Genomic DNA, 19,169 nt, shown 5'->3' with positions numbered 1-19,169 from the left:
CACAGGTATTTTTTGAGCACTTACTGTGTGCAGAGCACTGAATTAAGTACTTAGGAGAATACAGTACAGTCTGTAGAAATGATCTCTGCCCACAAGAAGCCTATATGTGCAGTTTGAGCCAACATAGGCATGGGGACCCAACGGAATAGGCCACTCCAGGTCCCTGTTCAACTGCAATGAGGTCCTGGTCCAGGCAAGTCAGTGAGACCCTGGAGAAACATTGGGCAAGTCACTTAACTTCTCTGTGCCTCAGTTACCTCATCTGTAAAATAGGGATTGAGATTGTGAGCTCCACATGGGACAACCTGATCACCTTGTATCCTCCCCAGTGCTTAGAACAGTGCTTTGCACATAGTAAGCACTTAACAAATACCAAAATTATTATTATTAAATTATTATCTATGCACTTGACTGTATGCCCCTTAAGGATTCTGATACTCACCCCAGCCCCACAGCACTTATCTACATGTCCTTATACTCTACTATTTCCCCTCTCTGTAATTTATTGTAATATCCGTCTCTCCCTTTAGAATGTAAGCCCCTTGTTGGCATGTCTACCAACTCTATTGTATTGTACTTTCCTGAGCATTCAGTGCTCTGCACATAGCAAGCACTCAGTAAAATGCTGAGAAGCAGCATGGCCTAGTGGATAGAGCACGGGCCTCGGAATCAGAAGGTCTTGGGTTCTAATCCTGGCTCTGCCACTTGTCTGCCGTGTGACGTTGGGCTAATCACTTAACTTCTCTGTGCCTCATTTCCCTCATCTGTAAAATGGGGGTTAAGACCCTGAGCCCCATGTGGGACAGGGATGGTGTCCAACCCAATTATCTTGTATCTACCACAGCGCTTAGAACAGTGCTTGGCACATAGTAAGCATTTAACAAATACCATCGATTGGTTGGAACTGATTTTTGGAATCACATGCTGAGCTGAGAATAAAGCCCTGTGCCACCCGGAAGCTTTTCCCAGAAGTCTTTCTGCCATTACCTCATGTACATTAAGCTCTGGGACCCTGAACCCACTAATAAGCAAATTAAGCCATAATTTTGGGGAACAGTTTAGCTAGAATTTTTTAAATCAAGTGATTTGGGGTAAATGGATTGGAAGTTGAAAACAGATGTGTAGTCTCGCCCTGTGTAGCCTGCTATTGCTCACAAATCGTCAAGCCGCTCCTGTGTGCGTGGTGAGTGAGGTGTGTGTGTAGGTCTTTGTGAGGGGTCATCATTTCCTTACCCTGACTTGTGACCTGTGATCGCACTGCAGGAGTTAACCCCTTCTGTTTTCACTGAACCATGACAATTAGCTCATAAGTGCCAGACTATGTATCAGGCCAGAAACAGAATATTGACTTTCTCTGTCAGAACAACTCTAGATCTGTGAAGTGCCAGCCAGCTCCAGTTTTATCAAAGACTTTCTGAGCTTGGAAGCCCAGGCTGCAACCCTAAACCCCCTAGGTGCCTTTTCCTTTAAGATGGCATCATCAGTCGTCATCAATCATTTTTATCAAGCACTTACTATGTGCAGAGCACTGTACTAAGCGCTTGGGAAGTACAAATTGGCAACATATAGAGACAGTCCCTACCCAACAGTGGGCTCACAGTCTAAAAGGGGGTGCTGTTGGCATCCAACAGCAGCCAGGTAGTGGCCTTAGCATCACTTACAAGAATGATTTATTTTATTCCTTAAGCCCTGTTCCTGTTCCAGTTAAAGGAAACTGGCTCAGGGAATCAGTAGACCTGAGTTCTAGTCCCAGCTTTGCAAATAGTAGGAGAGTAGCGAGTTGAGGTTGGAGCGGGCAAGGTGACTGAACGCTTTGAAGCCAATGGTAAGGAGTTCTTGTTTGATGCGGAGGTGGATGGGCGATCACCGGAGTTTCTTGAGGGGTGGGGAAACATGTCGACCTTCTGACCATACCTCTATCTCATCTATCTTGTTGCCGACCCCTCAGCTACATCCTGCCTCTGGACTGGGACGCCCTCCCTCCTCAAATCTGACAGACAACTACTCTACCTCCCCACCCACTTCAAAGCCTTATTAAAGGCTCATCTCCTCCAAGACTAAGCCCCCCTTTCCTCTCCTCCCAATTCCTACTGTGTCGCCCTGACTTGCTCCCCTTGTTCAACCCCCCCTCCCAACCCCACAGCACTTATGTACATAGCTGTCATTTATTTATATTAACGTCTGTCTCCCCCACTCTAGACTGTGAGCTCATTGTGGGCAGGGAATGTGTCTGTTTATTGTTGTATTGTACTCTCCCACGTGCTTAGTACAGTGTTCAGCATGCAGTAAGTGCTCAATAAATATGACTGAATGAATGAATGAATAAACTAAACCAACCGATTCTGCCTCCTGAGGACAGTGGCAAGTTTTTCCACTCCGGGGAGGCAGGCATGGATGTAATTTCTTGGGGAAGCTTATTAAAAACCAATAAAAGTCAGTCCACAATAATTTAGTCTAAAAAAAAATTAGCCTGGTTTGCACTCTTTCCCTCCCTTAGGATAGGTTGACTATGCTCCACACCTTTTCCTCCCTCCCATCTTTGTGGTTCCCTCCGCTGATTATTCTTTGTGTTTTGTCTTTTAAAACAGCTCACTTTCTGGGATTATGGTTTCCTCTTTCATAAGGTGTTTGTTAATGGGAGAGATAGCAACGGGATATTTGTCCAAACCCCAGAATATTTTTCCTCCCTTCCCAAAGTTTATGTTTTGTGACGGGCCTTCGAACATACTAATTAGAGAGTGGAGCTCAACAATGGCCCTTCTGAGTCATCGGCCCCAAAGCCTGTAAAACCGAGCCCTTTCTGAAGAAAAATATTTTTTGGAAACGTTCACAACTTAGTCACTCTGTTAAAACACAATTGACATAACCTCTTTGCCTTTCAGACCTCTCCAGGAACAACAGTAGTTAAAAGACATGAGTCAATCCCAAAGACTCATTTTTCCCAGTTTATTCGGCTAAATAGGGTAATTGTCCAGGCTGTCATTAAACTGTTACCAGTTCAGCAATGGAGCCAAAAGATCCTGAGGTGTCAGGGGTTGCAAACAAGCCTTGGAATCATCATGCCATATAAAGAATGAAATCACCAGCAATGAAACCAGCCTCAAAGGAAAAGAGTGAAATGGTCCTTACAGATACAGTAACAGTTAAAAGGGCCCCCAAGTAGCCAAACATTCTACACTACAACCGGAGTCATTTTCTCCACCTTCTGTTCTGACTATATCACGCCACTGTTCACAGCACCTTGCAGAAAAAAATGCCAAATTCTGCCAAAGCCTCCCTTACTGACCTCATCTCCTTGTCACAACACCAACACTTTCCATACTTGAAATTCCAATTAAGGGCTCACCTCCTCCAGGAAGCTCTCCCTGATTAGCCCTATCAGCTTCCCCACTGGGCGCCCAATCTCTGATCCACCCTTGCTTCTCAGTTCGTTCTAATGTTTAAAATAAATGGAACAACTACATATGTTGCATAGTGTACATCTTTAGTGGTTTCTCCAATTAGATTTTCTGCCCTTTTAAAAAAATTCTAACTCTGTCAGGAATCTTCTTTGCTATCTGCCCCTCATAACTGTTGAGGGTAGAAGGGTGAATGTCTGTTGAAAGTGGGGAGAAATGGAGAAGAGAAAGAAAAAACTGGCTGACAGGAGTCGGGTGGGGAGAGGACAGGGAAGAGGGATGGAGGCATGAGAGGGATCAGGTGAGCATAAGGAGGTCACCTCGTTCCCTACCTCTACTCTGTTTCCTCACCTCTTATACTGTGATCCCTGTGATGGGGCAGGGCCTGAGTTTGATCTGATTATTTTGGGTTTATGCCAGTGCTCAGCGTAAATTTAATGAACACCATAGTATTTATTATTAATTTTAAGATCACCTGAAGGACTCATCTGACTAATTAGAAGGGCTCATGGATTGACCAGAAGTTTTTTATGTTTGTCTTCCAGCTTCAAGAGTCCATAACAGATTCCTGCTTCAAGAGTTTCTTGATCCTCCAGACTCCCCAGGCCAGCCCAGCCAAGGGGTAATGAAGTGCTGGAGTTTGAGAAGTGGCTGAACTCTTTCCACAAAAACAGACACCGTAACCGTGGGTTTGTATAGCTCTCTTATTTTACAAAGTCCTTTCTCCTCCTTACCTCAGACCAGTCTCACAACTTCCCTGGGAAATCAGGAGAGGCTCGTGTTATTCTCCACCTTTTATAGATGAAAAAACTGAGGTCCAGAAAGGTTAAGTGATTCACCTGAGATCCCCCAGCAGGTCAGTCTAGCAGGCCTAGAACCCGGGCCTCCTCACTCCCCGACCCGGGCTCTTTCCACTCTACACTGATGTCCTTTCAGCTTGGGTAATTTAGACAAATCCCCTGCTCTGTTAACTATGAGAGCACTGGCCAGAGGAACTTGATCTTGGGAACTCTGCATAGGCATTGACTTGCATTATTTAAGGACTAATCAATCAGTCGTTCATATTTATTGAGTACTTGCTGTGTGCAGACCACTGTACTAAGCACTTGGAAGGGTACAGTGTAACAGAGTTGGTAGACGCATTCTCTGTCCACAAAGAGCTTACAGTCTACAGCCTCGTCTTTATCTTGATTAAATAAAGAAGCAGAAGGCAGCAGAATGCTCCTCGGAGCCTAGTGGGCAGCGTCAGGCTCCCCTGAGATGTACAGGTGTTCCAAGAGAACTCCGAGAGGATGTTATTTTTCTGCCTTTCCTCCTCCCTCAGGGGAGACACAGACAAAATGACTATCCAAGAGTCAGTCGATCGTATTTATTTAGCGCTTACTGTGTGCACAGCCCTGGCCAACTCTGCCAGGACTGCGGAACATGGTTTACGGTCCTGTGGTGTTTTGAATCAGTTGCCACTGTCCTGCCAGAGTTAAGCTATTCCAAGCCTATCAGGGACCATCTCCAAGTAGCCCTGTTTGAGGAGGCTGCCCATTGCTAGCTTAGGTGGGCAACCCCTTGGCAGCGGCCTGCACTTTGCCCCAATCCCAGGTGGTGACAATATCAGTGCACCGTCCACCAGCCACTATCATCACTCTCCTCCCAGATCCTACCATGGTGTTGAGCTTTGAAATCAGATTTCAAGGTGACAAGAGGCCTTAGGATTGTGGAATTTCAAGTGGCCCTTTATCTTCAAAGCCTTTCTGTCAGCCAGGATCCACACATTTTCAGGTTTGTTAGTTTCGCATTCTTCAGGCTCATCCAAGTGTCTAAAAAACAAAGCAGCCCCTTGGCCAGGATAAAGCCAGGCCTAGGGAGGTGTGAATTGACCTCCCTGGTCCCCAGGAGAGCTGAAGAGAGAGGAACAAGCCATTCCCAGCAACCTTTGCTTTCATTCTCCTTTGCACCTCTGAGAGTCACTGACATTCTCTGAAAGCCACAACAGAGCCCCCGTTAAACTACGCTCAGGAATGGGAGGGATGGAAAGGGAGATTTCTGCAGAAAGGTCCTCTCTGCGTTTCCTCTATTAGAAGACCTTCATTTCTATCTCTGCTTTCAGAAGGCAGCAACCTAGGTAAATTTGGAAGCCGTAGATAGTTCTACCTGTAAGGCAGATAGTGTGGTCACTCTGCCAGATGCTGTCCCCATACTGGACAGGAGACAAAAACCTAACTGACTGGTCTAAAACTGGATGAATGGTCAGTCACCAGTGGACTTGGAGTGAGCCAAGGTGTGGCATGTGGCACCCTGTCTGCCCAGGACAATCCCACTAATATTAACATGGCAGCTAACATCAAGCTTGCCTTCATGATTGAAGAGTGTGACAACACCAGATCTTTGTTTTCAAATATTCACCTGCCTGGGTAAGGCCCAGCTACCTAGGATCATCAAATGAGTTCTAAGTCCTTCAGTAATCACGCCTGGGGAATAGGCATACAACTCCTGGAGGAATGGCCACTCCAGTGAAGTGCTTTGTGCACTATGCAGAGAGAGAGATGCTTTAATTCCAAAAAAGTTTCTCCAAAAACCAAGGATCTTTATGAAAGATAAGGAGGAGACTGGGCCAATGCTTCTCTGGTGGTCAGGGCTCATTTTGCTGCAGAACACAACCATGGGTGGCCTCCTTCTGGAGGTGTTTGTAATAATAAGAACTGTGGTATTTGTTAAGCACTTATTATGTACCAGAACTGAACTAAGTGGTAAGGGTAATAGAATTCATTCATTCATTCAATCGTATTTATTGAGCGCTTACTATGTGCAGAGCACTGTACTAAGTGCTTGGAAAGTACAATTCAGCAATAAAGAGAGACATTCCCTGCCCACACAGGGTTTACAGTCTAGAAGACAGTCAGGTTGGACATAGGCCCTGTCCCTCGTGCGGTTCACAGTCAAAATAGGAGGGAAAACTGGTATTGAATCCCCAGTTTACAGATGAGGAAATAGTGGCACAGACAAGTTAAGTGACTTGCCTGAGGTCACACAGAAAGCAAGTCAGGGTTAGAACCCAGGTCCCCTGACTCCTGATCCTGTGCTTGTTTCGTTAGCCCAGTTGCAAGGGTAAACCATAACTTTCCTCCTTGCTCCTCTATCCCAGTCACCGTAGGAAAAAAGAGTGTGGAGGGAGGTGAGGTGGGGGGAGAGGGAAAAGGAATAGGTCACACGAATGGAAAGAATTGAGTCTCATACTTCATCCTGTCCCCCACAAATGTCTAAATCTAATAGACCTAAGGCAATCTTCTCGTTTTTTTGTTAAGTACTTATTTTGTGCCAGGCACTATACTAAGTGTTGGGGTAGATACAAGATAATCAGGTTGGACATAGGCTCTGTTCTATGGGGCTCAAAGTTTTAAGCCCCGGTTTACAGATGAAGTAACTGAACCACAGAAAAGTTAAGTGATTTGCCCAACGTCACACAGCAGACAAGTGGCAGAGCCAGGATTAGAAACCAGGCCCTTCTGACTCCCAACCATGTGCTCTATCCACTAGGCAGACTGCTTACCTATACTCATTAGATCATAATTTACCTGAGACCATTCTGAGGATAGGAATTTGTCCCCTTCACCACTTCAAATCATACCGTTTGGAGACCAGGGACCTTTTAAAATCCTTATCTACAAAATCTCTCCAACCGGTCGCTTCTCCTCTGAACACGTGGTTAGCATGTCAGCATTTTCACTTTCTTAATCATAGCCCCGATTCTTATTCTTAGGGTTATTACTGACATTGATTAAATGCTTACCATGTGCAAGGCACTGTCCTGAGCACCAGGGTAAGTGCAAGAAGATCACATTAAGACCCAGCCCCTAGCCCACAAGAGACTCACAATCTTAAATCGAGGAAGACCACACATATAACAGAAAAATGTCATGGAAACACAGTGAAAACAAGTTAAAATGAAACAATAAAAACGTCGACAGTAATAAATATATCTACTAAACAGAACTTGGAAGGGGCAGGCTGGGGGCACTTCGCTGTTCCAGGAAGACAGTCCTTGGTTACTTAACTGTTGCAACCTTCCCAGTATCCCAAGGGGTGAGTGGATAGGGGGATGGAGAGGCTAGCTGGGCTGTGGGTGGCCCATGAAACCTCCAGAGCCAAGGAAGAAGAAGAGGAAGTAGAAGTAGTAATAGTAATAGTAGTAGTAGTAACTTTTTGATATTCACCCCAGCCCCACAAAATCTAGGTATTAATATCCTTATCCTTCTCTACTATTTCCCCTATTCCTAGTCTATTTTAGTGTATTTCTCCCACTGTAGAAGGTTGTAAGCTCCTTGTGGGCAGGGATCATGTCTACCAAATCTGTTGTATTGTACTTTCCCAAGCACTTAGTTCACTGTTCTGCACACAGCAAATACTCAATAAATACCATTGATTGATTGATTAATTGACAGTAGTAGAAGTAACAGTCATATTTAATTGGTGCCCTCCTATCACGGTTCACCATACTGAGCCACTGGGAAATACAACACAAGCAAGCGACAAATTCTCTGCCCTCAAGGAGCTTACACTTTAATGGGATGCTAACCCTGAACTGTTTCACAGAAGGGTGAAGCTAAGGCCAGGTAGAGTTGGGAAGCGAAGGAGAGCAGTAGGAAGAGGCCGCCACTCATTTTCCGACGTCCCCTGATGTCAGGTGTTCTGACAATGCAGCAGCAACCGAGGGGAGAGTCTTCCCCCTTTGGATTTTACCTACATTGTGACCTTAAACAAACCGGGTGAGCCATAACATCGGTGGACCCTGCTCTCCTCTCTGGCTGTGGGGCTGCTAGGGCTTTGGCCTTGGTGATGCTCCCCCCGGGTAGAGAATGCAGAAAAGATTTCAAATGCAGACAGAAACCTCAAGGATGAATGAAGCAATACTGAAGTATTTATTTGAGCCTTTCAGATTTAAGGAGCTGCAAATGTATCACCTAGCATACACCCAGACCCTTCTGCCCCTCCCTGAGGCTCCCGCCCCTTTCGCTGCCTTCACTTTTACCACGTGGCCCTTTTCCATTGCAGAAGAAAATGAAGCTGATAGTGTTTGACATTCCCTCCAAAAGATATTGGGCAAATTCCTTATGATTCCATAAGGTAGAGCTTGGAATATGTAATAGCTTATCTAGTGTTAAGGGAAGGGCTCACATTTTCTCCTCCGCTTTGTCTGCGGCAATCCCCGGGGACTAAAATCCATGTATTTCTAAGGTAAGCAAACAGCTGTAGCCCCGGGATTGCTCACAATTTCTCTTCAGGATGCTAGTTTTCCAAAACAAAGTGCCAAAAATAACTTAAAACTTTCTTCCTCAGCCTGGATAAGCACACAACACTCACCAATGAGGTACCAGAAGCTTTTCCTACTAGTTGTGGTATTTGTTAAGTGTTTAATATGCACCAAACACTGCGCTAAACACCGGGGAAGGTACAGTATAAGCAGACCAGTCTCCATTTATTTCACTTTCAGTGCTGGGCCTCCCTCCAGGGCTGTTCATGCCACTCAGTTTAGACTCAGCGCCACCAGAGTTCACGCAGACCTATATGGGGGTTCTGGGGTCCCTCCAGAGAAGCGCTTTAGGGTCACACAAAATTGCAGATTTCTCCAAGGTGCCGCTAGACTGTCATCATGTTCCAAAGTGTACGTGGGGTAGTGCTGCGTCATCACATGCCCCTCGACCTGTAGTGTAGGGTATGCCCGTGACCCGCATAAATGACCCTCAAGGCTAATTTGCTATTTTAAGACTCCAAAACCCTCTAATAGGAGAAGTTCGGGTGCTCTACCAGCTTGGCCCTTTCATTTGGTCCTGGTTCCCTTTATTTGAGGCCGTGAAATTTTGACAGAAAGTGTTCTACCCCCGGACAAAAAGCTTCCCCTATTTCCACCACCTTATCTCTCCTCTAAACTGTAAACTCCTTGTGGGCAGGGATTGTGTCAACCAAATCCATTGTACTGTACTCTCCCAAGCACTTATTAGAGTGCTCTGCACACAGTAAGCACTCGGTAAATACCACTGATTGATTAATCATTTCATTTTTTAGCAGGTCATGTTCAAGTCCTGCTCTCAAGAAGAAATCTTCCACCTCTCATCTTGGGAGGGCTCTTGTTAAGTGCTTACTGTGTGCCACCTGTCCCACCTGGGGCTCACAGCGGGGGTGTAGGATTTAATCCACATTTTACAGATGTGGAAACTGAGGCACAGAGAAGGTAAGTGACTTGCTCAAGGTCACACAGTGGGTGAGTGATGGAGCCAGGATTAGAATCCAGGTGCTCCGACTCCTAGGCCCGTGCTCTATCCACTACGCCATGGTGCTTCACTTTCTTCCCGAAAGGTTGGTTGACGGGGGGGTCTTGCTTTCAGTAGAGGAACTTCATCTCTCTCATCACCCACCAGAACAAGCTTGCAGGAGTTCCCCTAGCTGTCCATCAGTCCAGCTCAGGGGGCTGACAAGACACATTATCCTGAAATCTAAACCACATGTTTGGAAAATGCTTCGTTTCCTGGCAATAATTAAGAATGCTACTAGCCAGGTTGGCAGCCACATAAAACAACGGTTAGTCAATCTTCAATTTATTACTTTCCCAGTTTATTGAAATGAAACCCACGTTATAATTCTCTATATGAAACTCTACCTGAAAAACATGCCCAGGTAGAACCAATTATGATAAAGATGAAAAGAGTACTGATAGGGCTTTTTGGAGCCAATTTTCCCAGCCCAAATAGACAAAGTATGAGTTAAGTTAAAGCAAAGCAGCGCACATTTGAAATCGTCTTTCTACCCTAACAAAGGATGATGATGTTGACGATGGTATTTAGTAAAGTGCTTGCTATGTGCCAAGCACTGTTCTGAGCACTGGGGTATATCGATCAGTCAATCAATTGTATTTATTGAGCGCTAACTGTATGTGGAGCACTGTACTAAGCGCTTGGGAGAGTACAATACAACAGAGTTGGTAGACATATTCCCTGCTGACGAGTTCCCTGCTGCTCTGTCCCCCTCTCCATCCCCCCATCTTACCTCCTTCCCTTCCCCACAGCACCTGTATATATGTATATATGGTTGTGAATATTTATTACTCTATTTATTTATTTATTTATTTATTTTACTTGTACATTTCTATCCTATTTATTTTATTTTGTTGGTATGTTTGGTTCTGTTCTCTGTCTCCCCCTTTTAGACTGTGAGCCCACTGTTGGGTAGGGACTGTCTCTATGTGTTGCCAATTTGTACTTCCCAAGCGCTTAGTACAGTGCTCTGCACACAGTAAGCGCTCAATAAATACGATTGATTGATTGATTGATTGATTGAGTTTACAGTCTAGAGCTAGCTAGAGTAGAAGCAAGCTAAATTCAGATTGTACACAGTCCCTGTCCTACTATCGACTCACAGCCTAAGAGGTAACAAGAAAAGGTATTTTATCCTCATTTTGCCGGTGAGGAAACTGAGGCACATAGAGGTTAAGTGATTTGCTAAAGGGTCCCGTAGTAGGCAAGTGGCAGAGCTGGAACTAGAACCCAAGTCTTCTAACTGTCAGGCCCCTGATGTTTCCATGAGACCACGCTGCTTCTTTATGTTCACACAACGTGGAGTGGCGTGTCAGTTGTACATAGATGTCTTTCAGGCATATGTCAGAAAGCTTTCAGCCTGCTGCTCTTGGGGTCACAGCATGAAGGAGTTGCTGACTTCAGGCAAGCTGGCTCAGAGCCAGGGATGAGTCATGCAGGTGGACATGGCTGCACTCCTGGGTTTTAAACCCCTAACCCAGCCCTTCACTCCTGACCCACAGAAGCTCTGCAGTGTGGTAAGTGGCTGAAAGGACAAAATAATTGCCTGCTCCTGGTCTGGAACACGTTGTGGGAAAATGCTACAATCGCCTCTTTAGTGTGGCTAGAGATCATCGACCCCCGGCCCACGGCATCCCCCGGGCCTGGAATGCCCTCCCTCTGCCCATCCACCAACCTAGCTCTCTTCCTCCCTTCAAGGCCCTACTGAGAGCTCACCTCTGCCAGGAGGCCTTCCCAGACTGAGCCCCTTCCTTCCTCTCCCCCTCGTCCCCCTCTCCGTCCCCCACATCTTACCTCCTTCCCTTCCCCACAGCACCTGTATATATGTATATATGTTTGTACATATTTATTACTCTATTTATTGGTTGATTTATTTTACTTGTACATATCTATTCTATTTATTTTATTTTGTTAGTATGTTTGGTTTTGTTCTCGGTCTCCCCCTTTTAGACTGTGAGCCCACTGTTGGGTAGGGACTGTCTCTATATGTTGCCAAATTGTACTTCCCAGCGCTTAGTACAGTGCTCTGCACACAGTAAGCGCTCAATAAATACGATTGATTGATTGATAAACTAGTTCTAATTGATCCTCCCACCTTCCTGGTCAAGCCATCCCATCAGCACCCCAATATTTATCAATCAATCAATCAATCAATCAATCGTATTTATTGAGCGCTTACTATGTGCAGAGCACTGTACTAAGCGCTTGGGAAGTACAAATTGGCATCACATAGAGACAGTCCCTACCCAACAGTGGGCTCACAGTCTAAAAGGGGGAGACAGAGAACAGAACCAAACATACCAACAAAATAAAATAAGTAGGATTTATGCAATTACTTGCACCCCTGCCTATCTACTTTCTCATTACATCCCCTGCCCCAGTGGGAATATGACTGGCAAGATCAAGAGAATATGAACAGGGTTGTGCAAGCTATTAGTCAGCTGTGTGTTTTGGGCAAGTCACTTTACTTCTCTGTGCCTCAGTTACCTCATCTGTAAAATGGGGATTAAGACTGTGAGCCCCACGTATCTTGTATCTACCCCAGCGCTTAGAACAGTGCTTGGCACATAGTAAGTGCTTAACAAATACCATCATTATTGTTTTTGACACTAGAACCATTTCCTGAAGTCTCAGAAATTGGAACACTCCATCCATTTATCTATTTAGTTCTTTATTATGGATGTATTTGTTCACTTATGTCTGCTTCCCTCTAGACTGTAAGCTCCTTGTGGTCTACCAACTCTGTTTTTTTGTTCTCTTCCAAGCGCTTAGTACAGTGCTCTGTGCACAGTAGGCGCTCAATTAATACTACTGATTGATTGATTGATTAAATGACAATATATTTGTCATTTGTACCTACAGTCTTTTCCATTCAATTGGAAGCTTCTTGAGGTTGGGAATGACTTTGGCTTCTTTTGCATGTTTTCAGAGTCTAGTGCTCAAGTCAATGCTGTTGATGCTGGTACTGAGGTAAATATGACTGCAGAGAGGTTCTGTAGTAGACACGCAATTGTTTCCAGAGTATGAGTCTGTTTGTAGCAAAAGAATGGAATCTCTCTATGTGGCATCTACACAAACACAGCAGCAAGAGAAGCAGCATGGCCTAGTGGATAGAGCATGGTCCAGAGAGTCAGAGGACCTGGGTTATAATCCCTGCTTAGCCAGGTGGCTGCTGTGTGACCTTGGGTAAGTCACTTAATTTATCTGTACCTCAGTGTCCTCAACTGTAAAATGGGGACCCAATACTCCCTCCGATTTAATAATAATAATAATAATAATGACGGCATTTGTGAAGCGCTTACTGTGTGCAAAGCACTGTTCTAAGCGCTGGGGAGGATACAAGGTGATCAGGTTGTCCCACGGGGGGCTCACAGTCTTAATCCCCATTTTACAGATGAGGTAACTGAGGCCCAGAGAAGTTAAGCGACTTGCCCAAAGTCACGCAGCTGACAAGCGGCGGGGCAGGGATTTGAACCCATGAACTCTGACTCTTAAGCCTGGGCTCTTTCCACTGAGCCACGCTGCTTCTCGTTTTTAATCAATTTAAATGACAATTTAATCAATCAACTCTACTTAAAGGAGTACTTACTGTGTGCACAGCACTATGCTAAGCACTTGGGAGAGTACAATATAACAGAGTTGGTAGACCCGTTCACTGCTTACAGTGAGCTTCCAGTCTAGAGGGGGAGACAGAGGTTAATACATATAAATTATGGATATAATAATAACAATGATTGTATTTGTTAAGTGCTTACTCTGTGCCAAGCACTGTTCTAAGCACTGGGGTAGACACAAGGTCATCAGAAAGATGATGTGACATGTCTGATGATGTCACAGTTTTTAGACTGTGAGCCCACTGTTGGGTAGGGACCGTTTCTATATGTTGCCAATTTGTACTTCCCAAGCTCTCAGTACAGTGCTCTGCACATAGTAAGTGCTCAATAAATACGATTGCTAGACTGTGAGCTCCATGGGGGACAGGGACAGGGTCCTACCTGATTAACTTGTATCTACCACAGTGCTTAGAACAGTACTTGACACATTGTAAACATTTAACACATACCATTTTTTTTAAAAAAAGGAGGGAGCAGAGATTTGGGGCTCATGTTTCCAGGAGGTACCAAAGGTAACCCAACCATGAGGACATTGAATGGAGGGGAATTGACGATACACAGTGAGATGATGTTGGAGAACTCAACATATGCCCTGTTTCTAATTTTATTTAACATGATGATTCAATTAAAATCTCTTTCTCCTCCCCTACTCTGATTTTCCCTCTCCGTGTCTTAAAAATCAAAGAGGTCTTGGTCTAGTTTAGGCAATTTTTATTTTGTTCCAATAGAAAAACCTGGTTGCTGGGAGTGACACAGCGAAAGAATTTCCTCCTTCAATCAAAAGGAAAGAATCAGGGACCATTAGATCCTCCAGAGACTGAGTCTTAAAAGCCCATTATAGTCATTCAAAGTGTCATCCATTCTCCTGCTGTTCCAAAACAGATCCTGTACTTTGGGAAAGGAAGAGTCCTGGACATTGGACATTGTTGTGGTACAACCTATTCTGCTGCCACTTCCTGGTTGATTTTGACATTTTTCTCAGAGAAGCAGCGTGGCTCAGTGGAAAGAGCCCGGGCTTTGGAGTCAGAAGTCATGAGTTCAAATCACGGCTCCACCACTTGTCAGCTGGGTGACTTTGGGCAAGTCACTTAACTTCCCTGTGCCTCAGTTACCTCATCTGTAAAATGGGGATTAAGACTGTGAGCCCCACGTGGGACAACCTGATCACCTTGTAACCTCCCCAGCGCTTAGAACAGTGTTTTGCACATAGTAAGCGCTTAATAAATGCCATCATAATCATCATTATTATTATTATTTTTCAGGTTTAATCTCTCCTCCAAAACAGCGATTAGGCATCAGTGGTTCTACTGCTCTCGGGAATTTCCTCGACAGACCTAATGACATTGGAGACCATAAGGAAAAAGTCCTAGCAGCTTCTGAGGTGAGATAAACTGTTCGGACAAAGACAGAAGGGATTCCATCTCCTGAACTCATCATCATCAATCGTATTTATTGAGCGCTTACTGTGTGCAGAGCACTGCACTAAGCGCTTGGGAAGTACAAATTGGCAACATATAAAGACAGTCCCTACCCAACAGTGGGCTTACAGTCTAAAACTAACACACTCAACACACACTCAAACTAACATGCATGAAAGTCCTGTACTAGGCAGGACGGTCACACATTTCAAGGTTCTGGTTACCACAAGAAACCCCATGGCAGTTTCCATTTGGGGCTTCCCGTAGGTTGGGCCCAAGTTTGTATTTATTTATTGTATATGTTTATACATATATATATATATATTTATCATGCAATAATTTATTGTATTTATTGTATGTATTTATTTATTGTATTTATTGTATTGCATTTATGGTATTGTATTTATTGAGCCCTTACTGTGTGCAGAGCACTGTACTAAGAGAAGCAGCGTGGCTCAGTGCAAAAGCACCCGGGCTTTGGAGTCAGAGGTCATGGGTTCAAATCCCAGCTCCACCACTTACAGGCTGTGTGACTTTGGGCAAGTAACTTAACTTCTCTGTGCCTCAATTCCCTCATCTGTAAAATGGGGATTAAGACTGTGAGCCCCACCTTGTAACCTCCCCAGTGCTTAGAACAGTGCTTTGCACCTAGTAAGTGCTTAATAAATGCCATCATCATTACTAAGCTCATGGGAGAGTGCAACACAACAATATAACAGACACATATCTCCCCAAGTTTCTGTGGAGCTCAACTCCTGCTGAAGTCCTCCTGAGTCCTGATACAGGGCCATCTTGCAGGAAGAATGGGCTAGATTGCAGGATAATGAACAAAAAATTGCAATTAATAATAATAATCGTGGTATTTGTTAAGTGCTTATTCTGTGTCAAGCACTGTACTAAGCCCAGTCCCTGTCCCGCTTGGGGCTCACAGTCTTAATCCCCATTTTACAGATGAGGTAGTTGAGGCCCAGAGAAGTTTAGTGGCTTGCCCAAGGCCACAGAGCAGACAAGTGGCAGAGCTGAGATTAGAACTCATGCCCATGCTCTAACCCCTACGCCATGCTACATTTATTGATTTTTAACTTACTAGAACCACCTTCCATAGTTCCTTTGAGTTTATTGTTTTCTGTCAGCTCTTTTGATAGGGTACCTTCATGACGTTTTAGAGTCCAGGAGGTTGGCAAGGGGATGAGAGGGCATGGCAGGACCACCATTCAATCAATTGTATTTATTGAGCCCTTACTGTGTGCAGAGCACTGTACTAAGCTCCTGGGAGAGTGCAACACAGCAATAGAACAGACACCTTCCCTGCCCACAATGAGCTAACACAATGGTTACGAGTTGCCAGTCAGGTGGATTCTTGGCCCACTCAGGAGGTGGGCATAAGGATGCCCATTGTTGGGTAGGGATTGTCTCTATCTGTTGTCAAATTGTACTTTCCAAGCTTACTGTAGGCCAAACACTGTACTAAACATTGGGGTAAGCACAAGATTATGTGAATGGACCCAATCCCTGTCCCTCATGGACCTCACAGTTTAAGTGAGAAGAAAAGCAGGTGCTTAGTCCCCATTTTACAGATGAGGAAACTGAGGCACAGAGAGGTGAAGTGACTTGTCCAAGGCCCTGCAGCAGGCAAGTAGCAGAGTCAGAATTAGAACCCAGGTCCTCCGACTCCCTGGACTGAGCTCTTTCCACTAGGCCACATTATTATGGATTGATTGATTAGGGAGGATTTGTAGGAGAACTGGCAAACAAAGTCTCTATGTCTTGGCGCTCTCAATTGCTCAGAAATGGCTAATATGGTTTTCAAAGAAATTACTTTTAGGAGAAAAAAATATAGTTTTCTTTTTTAATGACCTATTATATTTTGACCAGTTTTCCCAAGTATTCAGGTTATGGATCAGCACCGATTGGCAGACACCTCATAGGTAGGCCATTCGGGGAGAAAACTAACTGGGCCCATTGCTCCCAGAATCCCCCAGGGGAAAAGTTATTGGTGGCTAGCTCTTGGCCATTGTATTGACAAGAGATGTGTTCAGAGAAAATTCAGGATTGAATCAGACCTCTGCCCTTCTTATTTAATAAACATGTGGGTGCTTCAGTGATAAGGGTTTAATGGACTTTTTTTCTGGAAATCATCAAAGTCATTATTTAACAGTGAGGTCCTCTCAGTAATTAAACTTTGAAATCTGAATCATTTGTCCTTGAATATGATGTCAGAAGCTGTCTCTTTTCCAAACCCAAACGCTCATTTTGCTCTAAGGAGAGGGAGGCTGCATCATGAAATAGCCCATCTTGTTTTAATGGACCCTGCAAGAGCGTTCAAGTAACAATCATCCTCTCTTGTTTCTTACTAGCGTAGCTCCGTGGCGGCGGAGACGACATTCTGTCTTTTTTGTTCCAGCTACTACGACCTTATTTTGATATTCTCTGAGGCTCACCTTCAGTTTAGACAGGGCTGTTCCTGCAGAGACCTATTCACGTTACCTGTCCTCCAGAGATAGAAAGGGTCAATTGCTCTTTTTCTGAGATCAGAAGCCTGCCCCCGGGTCTTTGGCCAATATGTCTGGGCTCTAGCCAAAAACCTCAGAAAAGCTGACAGCCTGGTTTATCCCTGGAGGGTATTAGTCACCCTATAAAACTTTAAAAGTCTTTATATCAGCTGAACCCCAACCCCTCTTACATCTGGAAAGTGTGACAACTCCTTCAGTTAGATTAAAAACAATCAACGGCCTCGGGCTGAGAGTGATAAGAAGCCCAGGGAACTGTACTGGAAGGTAAATCAGTCAACTCAAGTCTTGGGCACCATCTAGCTCAAGAACCACCTGTGTTTGATTTCAACCCATTTTGGTTTTTATAGCAACCTGAAGATTTGTCCTGGGGTCACCGACTGCCTTCTGTTAACTACAGCTGATCAATATTGTTCAACAAATTAGGAAAGATGGAAAAAATGGCGGGTACGTCACTTTGTTGGGAGGAGAGAAAAGGTTTAAATCTCCATGTCTCTACAGTTCTAGGAAATGTTTTCTGCCAATGCATGTTTTATGTCAATCAAACACATAAAACAGTTACTGGGGCTGCATAAAGCCATAAAGATGCTCTCTTAAACCCTTAAAAATAAGGTTCCATAATTACAGCTCATAGCACACTGGGTCCCCAGAGCGTCTTTGCTGTTTTTAAGATGCCCGTGGTAGATGAGGTAAATTAAAGGGGGAAAAAAAGGCTTTCTTCAAGTTTTGGGAAGCAGAAGAATGCAAAAAGCGGTCCAGTTTTTGCATATAGGATCTTTCTTCCTGATTTATTAGCTTTAATAACTGTGGGATCTCACTAAGCTTTTGGCTTAAAGAACTGAAGACATTTCAGCGTGAGAAATATTTTTTCCACAGTAATGTCTGGTGGTGTTAGTCAAGTGGCAAAGCCAAAGAGGTTCGTTTCCTTTTTTTTGTTTTCCCTCTCCAAATCTATGTTTCTACTTGTAATTTAACTTTGACTTTTCACCTCCAAGAGCCTTTTTCAGCCATAGCTGATTTCATAGCCACAAATCGATTCCCTAGTAGACACTGCAAATGTTATTTATACCTCATGCTTGTGCATCTTACATCAGAAGCCACACAGAGAATTAAAAGTCTGGGCATTTTAATGAGCAGAGGTGTCACCAGGATGGGGTCACTAGCTGCCATTTTTTGGCCCTAGTTCCAAATCTTTGTACTGTTGGCACTACCTGAAATAGAGCTGAAAGTGGGGAGAGGACTTCTCAGATCTCCAGAGGGCATAATCAGTCACTTCTTGGTCCTAATTCATGAGCTTTTATCCCTACAGTCTTTTTATAATTGTGGTATTTGTTCTAAGCAGTGCCCTCAAGCACTGTGGGAGATACAGTACAGGCAGTTCAAACACAGGCCCAATCCCACATGGAGCTCACAATCTAAAGGGGAGGAAGAATAGGTACTGCATCTCCATTTTTAAAAGGAAACTGAGGTACAGAAAAAGCCAAGTGCCTTGCCCAAGGTCCCAATGCTGGGAATTGACAGAGCCAGGATTCAAACTCAGGTCTCCTGATTCCCAGTACTGTGCTCTTTCCAGTAGGTCAAACTGTTTCTGGACAGGGTGAGCATTTTGGAGAGGGCAGGCAGCTATAGTTAGCTCACCTTCCCCTTGGGGCCCGAAAGGAGTCAGAGATGGTATTGAGATACTGACCCTACCTCTTGCTCCCTGCCAGGAAGATGCCACTATTGCTGCCATGGTTACCACCTTTCTCATCTTCAAGGGTCCAGTGCCTGGTCCTAGATTCCCACAAAGACAAGTGGTCTGCCCATCTCCCCCCTGCCCTGTCCATCCAAGCAGCCTGGGGGACCATCACCCTCTGGGCCAATTTCTGGGCATCTGCGAGGCCTGGGGCACCTCTCCCACAGTCTTGGGACAAAAGGAGGGAGTGGT

At 44.6% G+C, this 19,169-nt stretch overlaps 1 long non-coding RNA gene across 1 annotated transcript in view; it reads left to right on the top strand.

The window, feature by feature from the left end:
• The window catches only part of LOC119940573, a 57,860-nt gene extending 40,097 nt beyond the window's left edge, over positions 1-17,763 (top strand). The window contains exons 2-4 of the long non-coding RNA XR_005455021.1: positions 3,944-4,087; positions 14,577-14,695; positions 17,593-17,763. This is a non-coding gene — a long non-coding RNA (uncharacterized LOC119940573). The remainder of the gene's footprint in view (positions 1-3,943; positions 4,088-14,576; positions 14,696-17,592) is intronic.
• The last annotated feature ends 1,406 nt before the right edge of the window (positions 17,764-19,169 follow it).

Source organism: Tachyglossus aculeatus, chromosome 19 (genome assembly GCF_015852505.1).
Source record: "Tachyglossus aculeatus isolate mTacAcu1 chromosome 19, mTacAcu1.pri, whole genome shotgun sequence".
In the NCBI taxonomy this organism is placed as follows: Eukaryota; Metazoa; Chordata; class Mammalia; order Monotremata; family Tachyglossidae; genus Tachyglossus; species Tachyglossus aculeatus.
Note: the sequence above shows the minus strand (reverse complement) of the source record. Positions and strands in the feature narration are given on the sequence as shown.